Consider the following 18,364-nt stretch of genomic DNA (forward strand, 5'->3'; position numbering starts at 1 on the left):
TGATACCTTGTACATTGTTATTGTTGTTGTTAGGTGCCGCCGAGTCAGTTCTGACTCCTAGCAACCCTGTGTACAACAGAATGAAACACTGCCCAGTCCTCACAATCGTTGTTATGTTTGAACCCATTGTCGGAGCCACTGTGTCAATCCATCTCATTGAATATCTTTCTCTTTTTTGCTAGCTGATCCTGTACTGGACAACGTTCCACTGCTATTCATAAGGTTTTCACTGGCCAGTTTTTTTTTAGAAGTAGATCTCCAGGTCCTTCTTCCTAGTCTGGAAGCTCCTCTGAAACCTGTTCACCATGGGTAACCCTGTTGGTATTTAAAATACCAGTGGCAAAGCTTCCAGCATCACAGCAACACACAAGCCACCACAGTACTACAAACAGACAGACAAGAGGTGGTTGTACATAGTAGGTATTTAATAATCACCCATTTAATAGAATGAAATTCACATCTTAACAATACTCCAAAACCAAAAACCAAACCCACTGCCGTAGAGTTGATTCCGACTCATAGCGACCCTCTGGAACAGAGTAGAACTGCCCCATAGGGTTTCCAAGGAGTGCCTGGAAGATTTGAACTGCCGACCTCTTGGTTTGCAGCCATAGCACTTAACCACTATGCCATAACAATACTCAGTGTATTGCAATTGGCCCTCAGGCTTCTTAAAAACATGGCCTCTCATAATTAGCATATCTTCCTTGCACATATTGCCAGGTGTCAGTCTGAGTGAACACCCCACTCCACCAAAAATAAATCTGTGGTGTATTTCTCAAAAGCATATCTTATACATTTTAAATGTTACCTTATTTTTTGGACATGCACTAGTCAGATTGGATTTGATGACCTTCTCTGGGAGTCTTATTCATATGGAGCGGGTACATGAAGAGAGTCACAGCTGTGAAAATCAGATGATTGAAATAGCATTTCATTGGAGAGAGAAGGCAAGAATTGACTGTCTTATTAAGAAGCACTGTGATGATAAAATGTGATTAAAGTGAATCAGAATAAATTACCAAGCAGGGGTCAAGAAAGGGTAGTAAGGAGCTTGATCATGGAAACACAGATCCAGATGAATTGATTCTAAGGGCGTTTGTTTATAATAATTATGCACAAATGTTTGGATAATGATCACACTCCCAATTATGTGAAAATTATACCCCTTTCAATTGCATAATACAGTTTACATGCCCATTATCAACTGAGCCAAGGAACATGTAATGATGTGAAACCTAAGATCTCCAATAAATGTTTCCATAAAAAGTGACAGTCAGCTTTTCCTTTACTTATATTTAGTTGTCAATTTAAAAGGAATCAAATTTCACTACATCATATAAAGAAAATATCCTGAAGGTACTAACTCCTGCTGTTTCAGTAAGCTACTCTATATTTAGAACATTTCTGTGGCTTTCAGAAAAGCAGCCTTCACAACCTATCCTAAGTGGTTAAAGTAGTAGCTGTTTATAATGAAACTAAGGAATTTGTGATGTCATATTGTATGTGGCAATCCCTCAATTAAAAGGGTAGGACTAGAAAAAGCCAAACCCTATGGTTATATCATGCAAGCTAACAAAATGTATCAAAAGCTTATTATCCATGGTCACAGTTTGCAGCAAGATACAATCTTTAGAAAGTGAAAGAGGCTGTTCTTTTATGTAACTTGGCTTTGGAAGCCTGTGGTGACAAACCACACAGATCAACAGCCCCCTTTGAGCAAATGTGGAAAACCACTTATTAGTTCCACCATTCTATGCATCCCTCCCTGTGGCCCCACTTTGTTTTTCAACTATTTTATTTTTGGTAAAAGTTAGGCTTACCAAGCTCTGAAATCTATGAAATCTCCTGCCATCTATTTTAACACACTGAAAGTGGCTCCGATATCAAAATTGGGGCATCATGTGTAATAAGCAGGAGAAATGCTATTTCATTAACAGTTGGCACCAGAATTCCTCTCAGAAAGGAAAATGTATTTACTTTGAAAAATACCCCGATAAGAACTTGGAGAGTAGAAGAGAGCCCCTGAGGGGCTTGGGTGTGGGCGGAATGTTTTTGAGACAAAGGAAGCAATTTGGCAGTAACTTTGAAGAGAGTCAGGGGAGGGTAGGGAGAGAGTGGTTGGAGCCAATGGGAGGGTGGAAAGCCGCTTGCATCTTCTTGACTCTTCCTTTCCACCCGCTTGCACAAATCTTTGCTGAAATTACTAAACTGACTAAATATTTGGTGCAAGGTTTTTTTTTTTTAAAGAAACTTGTGTGAGGGCTGGGCTTTGTGTCTGGATCAACTGGGCAGAACAGAGTTAACTTGTGGGGACCTAAGAGGGTGGAGGCAGAAAAAAGCCTCTGAAACAAGCTTTTAGGAATTTTTTGAAATTGTGGGGAAAATACCCTGATAAGAACTTGGAGAGTAAAGAGCCCTGATGGCACTACCGTGTAGTACTGCTATCATCAGTGGGAAACTACTGTCATAGTCTTAAACTGCTTCGTGGACAGGTACTTGGAAATGTAACCAAACGAGGGTTCTTTTCCTGTCCTATTAGCCGATTGAAATAAGACGGATGCCACACCGCCAGCAGCAAGGGAAACAGAAGGTGGAAATTTGTTTGCGTGAACAAGGAGCAACATGGGGCTTAGAAGCCAAAAGACCACGTGCTCCCTGTCTGAGGAGGTTAGGGAACTTTTTATTTCCAGTGGCGTCTGGGGGTTGTGTTTGGTCCCCGGAACTCTCTGCCCTTAGCCCTCCCGTGTGCACATTTGGAGGTCTGGATGTTGAATCATGTCAGTGATATTCAGGTCCAAGGACAGATTGAGGACACAGCTCTTCAGGTCCTGTGCATGCTCCAAAATCCTGGTTCCTGTGTGCATGGGATTCTGGCACCAAATTCAAACTGCGGTTAGGACTGCAGCGTGGTCAGGCCAAACTGCAATTAGAAGCCATGGCTTGGCAGGCTGTGGGGGCAGGGAACCACGGCAGAGTGGGGGAATTCTTGGCAGAGGCTTCAGAAACATGACTGTAGACACTAGCCATCATCATCACTTTTGCAGTCTTTGAACTGGCCAGACATCAAAATAGTGCTAATTTAAGAGGCTGGCTGATGGAATAACAGGTTTTCAGGTATAAACTGGAAAACTGATTCTTTAATAGAATAGCAAAGAACATTAAGTTCTTAATCTTAACATTTTTGTAAGCATTCAACAAAATTAATTTTTTAAAATATTCAAAATTAATTCAAAATGCCTAAAAATGAGGGATAAATTCAGGACCAAAATAGTGTCTAATATTACCAAACAACTCTTCATTAGTCAAAGTTGCTAAGGTACAAATGAAGGTAGATCAACATATTGGACTTTTTTTGCAGCTATCATTATGTCTGTCCTAGGATCAAACCTAGAGGACCACCATGTAAACCAATGGGCAAAAGGGTAGAAATATATTTGACCATGATTCACAGTCTACCTTAGGCTTTTATGGGCATAAAAATAATAATGGTATATTACTAAAGAAATAATTTAATGTGCATTGGATATTTCCTGTGACCGGAACACTCTGACCCAAGGTTTCAGATTACATCACCTCCTGAGCCACATCTTCCCTGACCACCTTATATAAAGTTTTCCTCTGTACATCACCCTTTGGATTTTCTTCACAACACTAATCACTATCTGAAATGATCCTGTTCTTTTATTTTTTTAAACTTGTTTGTGATCTGTCTGCCAACCATTCAATGTAGAGCCATGTGCCCTTTTCAGTACTGTTTCTCCAGCTCTAGAACAATTTCAGGAGATAGCATATGATCAGCAACTGATGGTGCTGAAGGAAGAAGTCCATGCTGCATGGAAGGCATTGGTGAAAAACAAGGCTCCGGGAATTGATGGAATACCAATTGAGATGTTTTAACAAATGGATGCAGCACTGGAAGTACTCACTTATCTATGCCAAGAAATTTGGAAGACAGCTTCCTGGCCAACCGACTGGAAGAGATCCATATTCATGCCTATTCCCAAGAAAGGTGTTCCAACCAAATACAGAAATTATCTAAAAATATCATTAATATCACATGCAACTAAATTTTGCTGAAGATCATTCAAAAGTGGCTGCAGCAGTACATTGACAGGGAACTGCCAAAAATTCAAGCCAGATTCAGAAGAGGACATGGAACCAGGGATATCATTGCTGATGTCAGGTGGATCCTGGCTAAAAGCAGAGAATACCAGAAAGATGTTTACCTGTGTTTTATTGGCTATGCAAAGGCATTCGACTGTGTGGATCATAACAAATTATGGATAATATTGCGAAGAATGGGAATGCCAGAACACTTAATTGTGCTCATGAGGAACATGTGCACGGATCAGAGGCAGTTGTTCGAACAGAACAAGGGGATACTACATAGTTTAAAGTCAGGAAAGGTGTGCATCAGGGTTGTATCCTTTCACCATACTTGTTCAATGTCTATGCTGAGCAAATAATCAGAGGAACTAGACCGTATGAAGAAGAACGGGGCATCAGGATTGGAGGAAAACTCATTAACAACCTGCATTATGCAGATGACACAACCTTGCTTGCTGAGAGCAAAGAGGACTTGAAGCACTTACTGACGAAGATCAAAGACTACAGCCTTCAGTATGGATTACACCTCAACAGAAAGAAAACAAAAATCCTCACAATGGGACCAATGAGCAACATCATGATAAACGGAGGAAAGAATGAAGTTGTCAAGGATTTCATTTTTACTTGTATTCACAATCAACCTCCAGGGAAGTGGCAGTCAAGAAGTCAAATGATGCATTGCATTGGGCAAATCAGCTGCAAAGGCCCTCTTTAAAGTGTTAAAAAGCAAAGCTGTCACCTTGAAGACTAAGGTACACCTGACCCAAGCCATGGTGTTTTCAATTGCCTCATATGTATGTGAAAGCTAGACAATGAACAAAGAACACCAAAGAAGAATAGACGCCTTTGAATTGTGGTGTTGGCGAAGAATGTTGAATATACTGGACTGGCAAAAGAATTAACAAATCTGTCTTGGAGGAAGTACAACCAGAATGCTCCTTAGAAGCAAGGATGGCGAGATTACATTTCACATATTTTGGACATGTTATCAGGCAGGTTCAATGCCTGGAGAAGGACATCATACTTTGTAAAGTAGAGGATCAGCAAAAAAGAAGATTGTCAATGAGATGGATTGACACAGTGGCTGCAACAATGTGCTGATGCTTAACAACGACTGTGACTATGGCTCAGAAGCAGGCAGTGTTTCGTTCTATTGCACATAAGGTCACTAGGAGTTGGAACCAACTTGATGACACCTAACAACAACAGGACAATAGCTGGCATATAATCAGAGCTTACGAAATCTTTGTTAAATCACCTAATGAATTTCACTCAGTATCTAACCTGTAGGATTTTTAAAATCCTCATATTGTTGTGTGCCATTGGGTTGATACCAACTCATAGTGATCCTATAGGACATAGTAGACCTACCCCACAGCATTCCCAAGGCTGTAAATCTTTACAGAAGCAGATTGCCACATATTTATCCCATGGAACAGCTGGTGGGTTCCAACTGCTGACCTTTCAGTTTGCAGCTGAGCACTTAACCACTGCAGCACCAGGGCTCTTCAAAATCCTCATCTTAATTTTGAATGATGTGAATGATGATCACTTTGTACTCATCAAGATATTTTGCAAGAAAAAATTCACGATCATAGCCTCTCTGCCCTCAGAGTGAATCTAGAGATTCAATTAAATGATATAATATTAGAGTTCAGTTTTGGTTTGAAGGAATGTTTTGGTATTCCATATTAGTTTTAGGTTAATAGCATTATTAGATTACATTCTTGGGTCATTAGAAGGATGGGTTCACTTTTTAAAATTTAATTTAAGAGATAAATTCAGTGGTAGAAGCTAGATAGGAATCTATAAGATTTAGTAGGATTTAATATTTATTTTATGACATAATCACAAATAACCAAAACTAAACTAAACCTGTTGCTGTTAAGTCGATTCTGACCCATAGCGACCCTATAGGACAGAGCAGAACCACCCCATAGGGTTTCCACAGAGTGGCTGGTGGATTCAAACTGCTGACCTTTTGGTTAGCAGCTGAGCTCTTAACCACTGCTCCACCAGGGCTCCATAATTACATATAGGGAATATATATTTGAAAAGAGAACAAAACCAAAAATATTCATTAGGTCTATATTATAGATAATTAAAAGAAGATATTTCAGGTTTAAATGCATTGTTTTAGGAAGGTGGAACTTTTTTCTACTTCGTACCTTTTTGCTTTGGTTTTTGGGGAATGATGACACATGGGGTCACCATGAGTAATAATGGACTTGATAGCAACTGGTGGTGGTTATTTGTCAATTATATGTGTCCATAGAGGTCTTGTTTTACAATGTAATTTGACCTGTTAAACATAAAAATTATTAGTTTTATTTTATGTATATTTCCCACCCCCATATGAGAAAAATAATAAAAGCACATCTTGGTTACCTAGTGCTGCAGTAACAGAAATACCACAAATAGATGGCTTTAAAAAACAAGATATTTGCTCACAGTTCAGGAGGCCATTCAGGGCATGTCTCTAGGGGGAGACCCTTCTCTGTCTATTTCAGCTTCTAGTAGCTGGCAGTCCTTAGAGTTCCTGGGCTTGTAGATGTATCTACCGTGTGTCCTTCTTTATATGACGTCTTCCCCGATGTGTGTCTCTGTGCCTGTTCTATTATTTTCATTACTTAGAAGTGATTGGGTTAAAAACCCACCCTACTCTGGTGTGACATCATTAACATAACAAAAATTTCTGTTTCCCGTAAGTATAGGGAACAGGAGGTCAATGCTTATTTTGGGGGGACACAATTCAATCCATAATGGCGTCGTTGAATTAAAATGAATACATAAAAGAAAGTTCCAGGAATTTTTTGAAATTTCCATTCTGGAATTGGTGCATGCATATTTGTTCCTCATCAGAGTAAAGAAAGAAGTGTTTTCATGTATTTATCCATGAACAAAATGTTTTTGTTTTGTCTCCAAAAAAGTGCAGTAAGTATATTGGTCATCTATTTCTGCACAACAAATTACCCTAAAACTTAGTGGCTTAAAACATTAATAACATTTATCATTGCTTAAAGTTTCTGTGAGGGATTAGGGAGTAGCTTGTCTGGGTGACTGTGATTGGGGGTCTCTCATGAGGTTGCAGTGAAGATGTTGACCATGGCCTCAGTCATCTGAAGGTTTGACTGGGCCTGGAGGACCTGCTTACAAGATGGTTCACTCATATGGCTGGCAAATTGGTTGTTGGTAGAAAGCCTTAGTTCTCTGCCATGTGTGTCACTCCATAGGGTTGTTTGAGTGTCTTTACAACATGGTTGATTCCCCCCAGAGCAAGTGATACAAATGAGCAATGTGGAAGTGAAAGTGTTTTTTTATGACCTAACCTCAGGAATCACACACCATCACTTCTTCCATGTTCTACTGGCCACACAAACCAACCCTAATTCAATGTGGGAGGGGACTACATGAGAGAATAGATGCCAAGAGACAAGGATCATTGTGGGTCATGTTGGAGGCTGGCTGTGATGGTGAGAAATATCACAATTATCTTAAAATCTACCACCATTACGAATTTTAAATTTATTTCCAATGTTTCTAAAATGTGCTTTGCAAATGGAAAAAGCATTTAACAAAAAGTCCTGATAAACATAAAAATAACACTTCCCCCCAAATATTATGAACAATATATATCATCCTACTGGATAAAGAAAATAAGTAAATATTTTAACATCTGTTTTGTAGGATTGTAAACATCCTCTGCTTTTGGTGGGTAATGAGATCAGATAATCGAAAGTAAAGAGGGAGAAAAGGGAAAGGTTGGAAAAGAAAATAACAGGAATCAGAGAAAGGGAAAAACAATATAAAAAAGAGGAGAAAGGAAACGGTATAAAAGGGAAGAGAGAAGACAATGGGAGAGTAAGACAAATGGTAGTAGATCTAGAAGACAAAGATACGTAAACAAGAGGCAAAAGAAGTATAGGAAAAAAAAGATGATCTGAACAAAAGAGAGAAGGAGGAAAAGAGAAGATCATGAGGAGAGAAAAGTAATGGAAAAAAAAATTAGCTTTCTCATTCTTTTCTTCTCCCAGTTTTCAGATCCCTCTTCACCTCAGAATATGGCCAGGAGCTAGCCCCTTTTTTGTGGTTTTCTCACTTTGGGGTCGGCAGTTCAAATCCTCCGGGCGCTCCTTGGAAACGCTATGGAGCAGTTCTACTCTGTCCAATAGGGTCGCTATGAGTCGGAAACGACTTGACGGCACTGGGTTTTAACTGGGTTCACTTTGTTTTCCTAGCTTCTCTGGGAACTTCCCTTTAATGCCTGGTTCTCTGAACTCTGGTTTTCAGTTTGTTGCTGAAACTGGGTTGGATAAGAGTTTCTGAAGAGGAAAGGGGAGGGGCCATCTTATTTAAGATCTAACTTGTCACTTATAAGTGCACACTATGTTGTTGGATAATATACTTAAGTATTGAAAAAATGTAATTTCTTAGGAGGAAAAAATAAAACCAGACACAAGCGAATTATTTTTGAGAAAATTTTGGTTCTGTAAACAATTATTTCCAATTTTGGTTTTGGTTTCCTTTGTATTTTCTGCAGATTAGTACAGTTCATTTCACATTTTTGATTCCGGCTCACTTCAGTTCAGGTTCCTGCTTCAATTATGTTTCTGTGGTTGAAGTTAAATTCTGATTAAAAAAGTACTTAGCTGGCAGGTTTGATGGCCAATACTTAATTTTTTTTAGAAAATGATAACATTACATAATCTATGCTCCAATGATATTTAACTTACAGATAGATGTAAAGGAAATTTGGATAACTAATTTTAAAATATTAAATGAGCATATTGATATGCTATTTTAGTATATTTCCAATGTACTTTTTGATGTAGAAGTTTAACTTGCAAAGGTAAATTTAATCCAAACAGCTCACATAATATGCAAATGTCTTTATAGACGATTTCTCACCCTGTCCTCTCCCCAAACTGGTATATTTTTTAAAAAATTATTTAAATTAAAACATTTTCAAATATGTAATATATTCACCAAGTCCACTGTTTATCTTACTTGGAATTCATTGGACTTCTTGAATTTGTGATTGGTATCTTTCATTACTGGGGAAAATTCTCAGCTGTTATCTCTTCAAATATTGCCCCATTCTCATTCCTTTTTCCTTCTGGAACTCTGATTAGAGGCATGTTACTTTTTCAATCTGTCCTCCATTTCTTTTAACTTTTCTTACTTGCATCTCTTTGCTTCTCTGTGCTTCCTTGTAGGCCATTTCTTCTGCCTTAGCCTACATTTTAGTAATTTTTTTTTTCAGCTATGCCTAATATGTTGTTAATTCCATTGTCTTAGTTACTTAGTGTTGCCGTAACAGAAATACTACAAGCAGGGAGCTTTAAGAAACAGAAATTTATTTTTTCACAGTGTAGAATGCTAGAAGCCTGAATTCAGGGCCATCGGGGAAGGATATCTTTCTGTCGGTTCTGGGGGAAGATGTTTGTCTCAGCTTCTGTAGCCTCAGCATTCCTCAATTCCTTTGGCGATCTTCATACATCATCTGTCTCTCTCCTCTTCCCCCTCCCTCCATCTGTGCTTGCTTCTGTGTCTAATCCGCTCTTTTTATAGCTCAGAAGTGGTTAGGTTTAGGACACACCCTACACTGATATGGCCTCAGTAACATAATAAAGGAAACCCTATTCCCAAATGGGATTATATCCACAAGTATAGGGATTAGGATATTAAGTCATATTTTGGGGTGACGCAATTCAATCCATAACACCCACCCATTTAGTTTTAATTATGATTATTATGCTTATTAGTTCTTGAGGTTTTATTTTATTGTTTTTCAAATCTGCTTTCTCATTCCATATAGTTTCTTATCATGTGGATGTATTTTCAAGCTTGACTTTTATTTAATGGAGAAAGCATAGTCATTTTGTAATCTGTATCTGATAATTCTGGGATTAGAAGTTTGGAAAACTGTTTCTACTTTCTGTAATTTCTGCTGGTTCTTGCTCCAGTACTTTGTTTCCTGATGACTGTGAGCTGCTTATTTTCTTTGGAAAATTATCTGTGAGCATTCTTTAAGACTCTGTGTGATGGTGGTTCTTCCAGCAGGGATTTATGTTTGCTTCTGGTGGGTGCTTGGGAACACTACCAACTTTTAACTTTTTCTTGGATTACCCAGCTTGTGCACATTTGAACTGTAGAGCTTCATGAAGGCTTACTTGTCATTGCAACTTATTAAGGGCCTCCTCCTTTACAACTCTCAGCACCTTTCCTTGTAGTCCCCGGGGTAAGAGACTGTTGTCGTTAGCAGCTGTCAAGTCGATTCCGACTCATGGTGAGCCTGTGTGTGTGGAGTAGAACAGCTCCATAGGGTTATCAAAGCTGTGACCTTGCAGAAGCAGATGGCTAGGGCTGTCTTCCAAGGAGCCTCTGGGTGGGCCTTCTGGCTAGTAGTCGAGCACTTAACCATTTGTACCACCCAGGGACACAGGGGAAGGGGTAGTGGGGTTTATTTTTTATTCAATCTTATACCAAGGGACACCTGTGATTTGGGATCTGAGTATCGTATTAGATTCTCGAGCAGGCCCTAGGCCTTGTCTTTTGTTTCTCCACATCACCCTAGGCCATGGAACCCAAGGCTGAGCTTGAGCAGGTTTGGCAAATGCCCTTGGTGCCATGCTCACTTCTCTGGGTTCCCATCTTCACTATGATTTCGGCCTAATAATTCTTTCCTAGCATTCCTTTAATGCTTTTAAGCTCTTAGTACCATTTTTATCTAGTATTTTCAGTTACTTTCAGCTGGAGGAGGATGATTGTTCCAGTTATCTGGCACACTCTACTACGAGATATGAAAATGATGATATAAAATTCAACAGGTACAAAAGAGTATACAGTGCGAAGTTCCTCTTATCCCTGTCTTCCTAATTACCATATGATCATCTCAGTAGATGCTGAAGGAACATTTGATAAATTCAAACTTCATTCACATATACATACAGACTCTTAGACACTTAGAAAGGAAACTTTAAAAACCTGGTAATGGTTTAACATCATAATTTAGTGGTGAAAATTTGAAGGCATTCCTATTCAAGTTAAGAGCAATTTTAAGATGCCTTTGTCACTACTTCTATTTAATATTGTACTGGCAGTCCTAGCCAATACAATAAGACAAGGAAATGAAATATGATGTTGCAGAGGAAGACAAAATCTTTTTCTTATTGACAAAAGATATGACTGTATATAGACTCTAAAGACCACCTATTAGAGCCAATAAGAATTCAGGAAGCTTACTGGGTATAATAGCATTCACATATTAGTAATAATCATTTGTAAAATTAGTGGAAAATATACAACTTACAATAGCAACAAAACTATAAGGTATCTTTAAATAAAGTTAATGAAATACCTGTAAGATTTTATTGAGAAAATAGAACATTCAGAATGACATTAAAGAAGATCTGAATAAATGGAAATATATATCACTCTCTTGAAGGTGTCTTAGTTATCTAGTGCTGCTATAATAGAAATACCACAAGTAGATGGCTTTAAAGAAGAGAAATTTATTTTCTCACAGTTTAGGAAGCTAAAAGTCCAAATTCAGGGAGCCAGCTCCAGGGGAAGGCTCTCTCTTTGTGTCAGCTCTGCAGGAAGGTCCTTGTCATCAATCTTCTCCTGGTTTAGGAGGTCTCAGTACAGGGACCTCAGGTCCAATGGATGCACTCTGCTCCTGGCACTACTTTCTTGCTGGTATGAGGTCCCGCTGTCTCTCTGCTTGCTTCTGTCTTTTATATTTCAAAAAAGATTGACTTAAGACAAAACTTAATCTTTTAGATTGAGTCCAGCCTCATTAACATAACTGCCTCAAATCCTGCCTCATTAACATCATAGAGGTATGACTTACAACACATAGGAAGATCACGTCAGATGACAAGTTGACACATATTTTGGGGGACACAATTCAATCCATAACAAAAGGGAATATTAAATGTTATATGTTTATCAGGTATCGGTCTAAGTGCGGAGCCCTGGTGGTGCGGTGGTTAAGAGCTCAGCTGCTAACCAGAAGGCTGCCAGTTCAAATCTACCGTCTGCTCCTTGGAAACCCTACAGGGCAGTTCTACTCTGTCCTGTAGGGTCGCTATAAGTCGGAATCGACTCTACGGCAACAGATTTGGTTGTTTTGTTTTTTTTTGGTTCTCAGTGCTTTTAAGTTTTAAGCCATTAAAAAATATATATATAAACAAATCCGGCCTAGCTGGATTTAAATCCTATCTCCATCACTTAGTAGACATATGACTTTGACTTTGGAGAAGTTACTTAACCTCTCTATGCTTCAGTTTCCTGACCTATAAAATGACAATAACAATATTCATTGTTATTATGTCAAATGGTTGTTGTGGGTTTGGCTCTGGAGCCCTGGTGGCACAATGACTAAGAGCTCAGTTGCTAACCAAAAGATCCGCAGTTTGAATCCACCAGCCACTCCTTGGAAACACCATGGGACAGTTCTACTCTGTCCTGTAGGGTCACTATGGGTCAGAATTGACTTGATGGCAACAGGTTTGGTTTTTGTTTTTTTGAGGCTGGCTCCAGCAACTCTTAACTACTCTCCTGCTTACAAAGCAATAGAAAAAATAGAGCAACCCAGCTGAAAAATAGGCAAAAGAAGAGTAGGAAATTCACAGAAGAAATACAGTGCACTCAGTGTATTAAAAGATGCTAAACTTCACTGGCCACCTAAGAAATGCAAATTAAAACAACATGATATGTCACCTTTGCCTCCAGACTGGTAAAAAATATATTAAAAAGATTCCAATACATAAATGACATAAAAATTAAAAACGCTATAATAATTATAATAATAATCCTTAGACTGCACCCTTAAAAGAAACGATGGCAAGACTGTGTCTTACATACTTTGGACATGTTGTCAGGAGGGATCAGTCCCTGGAGAAGGATATCACGCTTGGCAGAGCACAGGGTCAGCGGAAAAGAGGAAGACCCTCAGTGAGGTGGACTGACACAGTGGCTGCAACAATGAGCTCAAGCATAACAACGATTGTAAGGATGGCTCAGGACTGGGCAGTGTTTTGTTCTGTTGTGCATACGGTCGCTATGAGTCAGAACCGACTCGATGGCACCTAACAACAACAACATAATAATAATAAGTGAAGATGTGGATACTGACAACTTTTATACTTTGTTGGTGGAAAATAAATTTCTATGATATTTTAGGGAGGCAATTTGGCAGTGTTAATCAAAATTACAAATTCCCAAACCCTTAGATTATTGTTAGTTGCCATTGACTCAGCTCCAACTCATGGCAATCCCATATGCAACAGAACAAAACGTTGCCTGATCCTGTGCTATCTTCATGCTCATTGGTATGCTTGAGTCGATTGTTGTGGCCACTAGGTATTTTGAGTGTCTTCCAGTCTAGGGGGCTCATCTTCCAGCACTGTATTGGACAATATTTTGTTGTGATCCATAGAATTTTCATTGACTAATTTTCAGAAGTAGATTGTGTGGCCTTCCTTCTTAATCCTGTCTTAGTCTAGAAGCTCCACGGAAACCTGTCCGCTATGGGTGACCCTACTGGTATTTGAAATATGGATGACATAGCTTCCAGAATCATAGCAATATGCAAGCCACCACAGTATGACAAACTGACAAATGGTACTTGAGCACTTAACCATTTGCCATGCAGGAACTCCTTAACTATACAATAAAATGCAACTTAAACATTAGAAAGAATGGGGTCTGTGTATATTCTGATGTGAAAAAAATGTCCAAAACAGAGCAACAGGTATGGTGTAATTATATTTGGGTTATAAAACACAAACATCTATGTCAAGAGCATGCCCCTCTGTGTATTCTCCAGTGCCTGGTGCTTTTCTCCCATCCCTGAGGTGGATCCTAGAGTGTGCCTCACCTTGAGTTTTGCCTCCTGTCTTTGTTCCTCCATGTGAGGGATTATTATTGAGATTCTGCTGGGGTCTTGTGTACTTATGTCCTGTCTGAACATAAGGATCCTTTCTTGAACCAAGATTACTCTGCTTCTTGTCTAGCAGTCTTTGATGTTGCTAGTATGTGCTAATCACTTTGCCTTAGTTTCATTGCTGATATAAGTCTGTTCATACATATATGTTTTTATTTCCTTGATCGTTTCAATGAGATTATGGGATAGGGGCAGCTGGAAACTTGTGTTCAGATCACCTTGTTGCCTGTAATAATTTTTATACCTTCTTTTCCTCCCCATTTTCGGTAATTATTTAGGGATATTTTGGGGGTTCTAATGCCAATAACCAAACATTTGGAAGAGTACAGATTTGGGAATTTTGCCAGGACCAATTAAAAAGCAAAGTTTTGATAGAGGAACTGATAGAATGAGGTAAAAATTAATGAAAACTTGTTTAAAGAACAATTTATTTCACATAGGTAAAACAGAGATGATTAATTATTTGTACACTTACAACTGTAATGATTTTAATTGATACCGGTCTTTTACTTTATTTGAGGGGACAGTTTGTATTAGGGGAATGAAAGGACCAGACTGGGATACCAGTGGCTAAAATAGGTTGTTTCTTGCAGGGCATGTGATGAACAGAGATTATCATCCAATAAAGCCTACAGGAAGGAAGGAGATCAGAATGGTTCCTATGAAGACAAGGAGGTTATCTTCACTTTCTATTGGGCAGCATATTTGTCAGCCTTGGAAATAACTACAGATTTTTAAAATCATAACTGGACATACATATGGAGCACCCTGCATTAAAAAAGTAAGTTCATATTTATATATTTCATCAGTGTTAACAATGTGCTTTTACAAGTGTTTGCCCATAGGGCTCTCACTACAATCTGGGTGAGGTGGACAGTTTCTTATTGTCCTTATTGTGAAGATAAGCAAACTGCAATTCAAAGTGGTGAAATGATTTAACCAAGGTCACACATTTAGTTAGTAGAAATTCTCATATATAAAAGCTTTTAGGTATGATGTTTTATATATATATATATATATGTATTTATATTTAAAACTGGTTCATATATATGATGCATTCAACAGCTGTAGGGACAAATTAATGCACTGATACTCTTGAACACTGCTAAGTTTTTTTTTTTTCACAAATATGCATAAAGGACCAAATGTAAATAGGGTTTAAATATTGATAATTCCAATAAGATTCAATTGCCATGGAAAACACTGATAGCTCTCTGAAATTGGCCATCAATTCTGCATTCCCTAGGGTTGGGAGACATACCAAACCTCTTTTCCTCAGCCTAAGAGAGGCCAGTAAGATAAACAGAGTATAAGCGTGTTTCAAAGTATAGCGTCCACTCCTTGTCCTCTCCATTTTCCACTTCATTGATTTTCCTGGAAATCTATGTTTGTAGATGAATATGAGTAAGCAGAGGAGAGTTAATTAACAGACATTTGTTGGACACCATTATGTATAAAACACTTAACAAAACATCTGGAATGATAAAAGAAAAAAAAGATATGGACATGATCCCTGAGAAGCTTAGAATGTAAATAGAAGAAATAAAGCTAATGAAAGCAAACACAAAATAATATATGTAGAAGTGTGAAATAATTTAGAACAAATTAACCTCATCATTAATAGGAGAATATAGAGTAAATGATCAAAGCAGAACTGGGCAAATATTGGAAAACTGTCTTCATTTGACAAACGCTGAGACAAATTTTAACATCTGTCTGAGAATAAGATTCATGAAGAGGAGTGAGATGGATTTCCTTGGTGTGGAGTAAAGTATAAGGGGGAAGGGAAGGAATTGGTAAATTTACCACTACAGATAAACACATATCTTTAGTGACATGGGAAATGGTATGAAGACATGAATCTGGAAAGAAGATTTTAAATGCACAGTTTATGACCCAATTTTTTAAAATGAATTACCTTAAAAAATGTTAGGGAAGGCTTTTTTCTTAAAAAGGTTGTTGTGTATTTGTTCTGCATGCTTATTTTTGGTATTGATATTAATGGGCAGCAGAAGATTAAATAAATGCCAAGAAATTACAAAAATCTTTATTATCATACACTGGAAGTTCCTGGGTGGCACAAATGGTTAAGTACTTGAGTACTAGTCAAAATGTTGGCAGTTCAAACCCACCCAGAGACGCCTCAGAAGACGGGCCTGGCAATCTGCTTCCGAAAGATCTCAGCCTTGAGAAAACTCTGTGGAGCAGTTCTACTCTGTGCACATGGGGTCACCATGAATCAGAATCGATTGGATGGCAACTAACAACAACAACATCCCATACCTAGCAAATGAGTGCAAAATATGAATGTCTCATTTCTCCAAGCAGACACATAATTGAAATAATGTGGACACTTCTTTGATCCAATATATATGTACTTATCATATGTGTAGAGCCCTGGAGGTGCAGTAGTTAAGAGGTACCGCTGCTAACCAAAAGGTCGGAAGTTCGAATTCATCAGTTGCTCCTTGGCAACCCTATGAGGCAGTTCTACTCTGTCCTACAGGATTGCTATGAGTTGGAATCGACTCAACGGCAACGGGTTTGGTTTTTGGATCATATGTGTACACATGCATGTATGTACACAAGGCAGCTGTGGTGAACTCTTTACTTGGAGTCAGTGGTTTTGGTTTAAAATCCTGGCTGTGACACTTAATTCTTCTCTAAGTTTGTGTAAGTTGTCTATATGCATTCAAACTCAAATCTTACAGGGCTCTGGTTGCTTTGAGTCAAAATTTACTCAACTGCAACGGGTTTGGTTTTGGGTTTTTTTGTGAGAATCAAGTAAGATGCTGTTCTTAGGTGCCATCAAGTCAGTTCTGACTCATAGCTGCCCTATGTACAACAGAACGAAACACTGCCCAGTCCCACACCATTGTCACAATTGTTGCTGTGTTTGAGCCCATTGTTGAAACCACTGTGTCAATCCCTCTTGTTGAGGCCTTCCTCTTTTTCACTGAAACTCTACTTTACCAGCATGATATCCTTCTCCAGGGACTGGTCCCTCCTGATGACGTGCCCAAGGTATGTGAGACAAAATCTTGCCATTCTCGGTTCTAAGGAGCATTCTGCCGGTACTTGTTCCAAGATAGATTTGTTTGTTCTTCTGGCAGTTTGTGGTATATTCAATAATCTTCCCCAATGCCATAATTCAAAGGTATCAATTCTTCTTCAGTCTCCCTTATTCATTGTCCAGCTTTTGCATACATATGAGGCAATTGAAAACACCATGGCTTGGGTCAGGCACACCTTAGTTCTCAAAGTGACGTCCTTATATTCAACACTTGCAAGAGGCCTGTTGCAGCAGATTTGCCCAATGTAATACGTTGTTTGATTTCTTGACTGCTGCTTACATGGTCAAATAAGATAATGGATGTGAAATTACCAAGGATGTGGTAGATACTCAATGTATTTTTATTTCTTTATTATTGTTCCTAAAAAATGATGGGTCGTTTTGGAGAATACTATAAAGCGCGGATGGGAATATAGGTGAATATGGAATGTGATTTAGTTCATCTGTAAAGTGAAGGGTGAGTAACGTCTTTTATATCGTTTCCATGGAAGCATTCAGTGATCTCCATGCTTCTAAAAACATCACCCAGTTTTCTGGGAATGGGTCTGAATGGAAATAGCCTACTTATAGCCAATCACACACACAAAAAAATTAGCCTTTTAGTGCACAGAATAAACATTTACAAAAACAACTTTTTAAAAATAGACTTTGTTTAGTGTAAAACATTTGGAAAGTCCAGAATATGAAGAACAACTGTAATCACACTAGTGAGAGAAATTTCGATGTATTTCTTTCCAGTCTTTTCTATGTGATATGTATATACCTACATTGTGATCAAATGCACATATATTTTGTATCCTGAGTTTTTAATTTAACATTATACAGAAGGCATATCCTTATGTCATTAAACATGAGAATTCTTGGAAACATGATTTTGAATGGCCATGGAGTATCCTGTTGTATGATGCAATCAATGGTTTATCTAATTATTTTCCTATTGTTCAGGTTTTTTAGAATATTTGGCACAATAAATATCACTGCAATGATCATCTGTATACATAAATCTCTGAAGATTTCTTTAAAACAAAGTCCTAGAAATGGAATTGTTGCATCAACAAGTAGAAATACCTTTAAGGCTCATAACTCGAATTGAAAAATTGTCCTATGGAAAGGCACCAATTTTACTCTCCAGTTAGCAGTGTGTAAGAGTTAGCATTTCCCAGTACTCTCAAAGCAAGAATTTCTATTAGACCTCCTTTGCACTTCCCAGTATTCTCAAAGCAAGAATT

This window comes from Loxodonta africana, chromosome 4 (assembly GCF_030014295.1).
Source record: "Loxodonta africana isolate mLoxAfr1 chromosome 4, mLoxAfr1.hap2, whole genome shotgun sequence".
NCBI classification, from domain to species: Eukaryota; Metazoa; Chordata; class Mammalia; order Proboscidea; family Elephantidae; genus Loxodonta; species Loxodonta africana.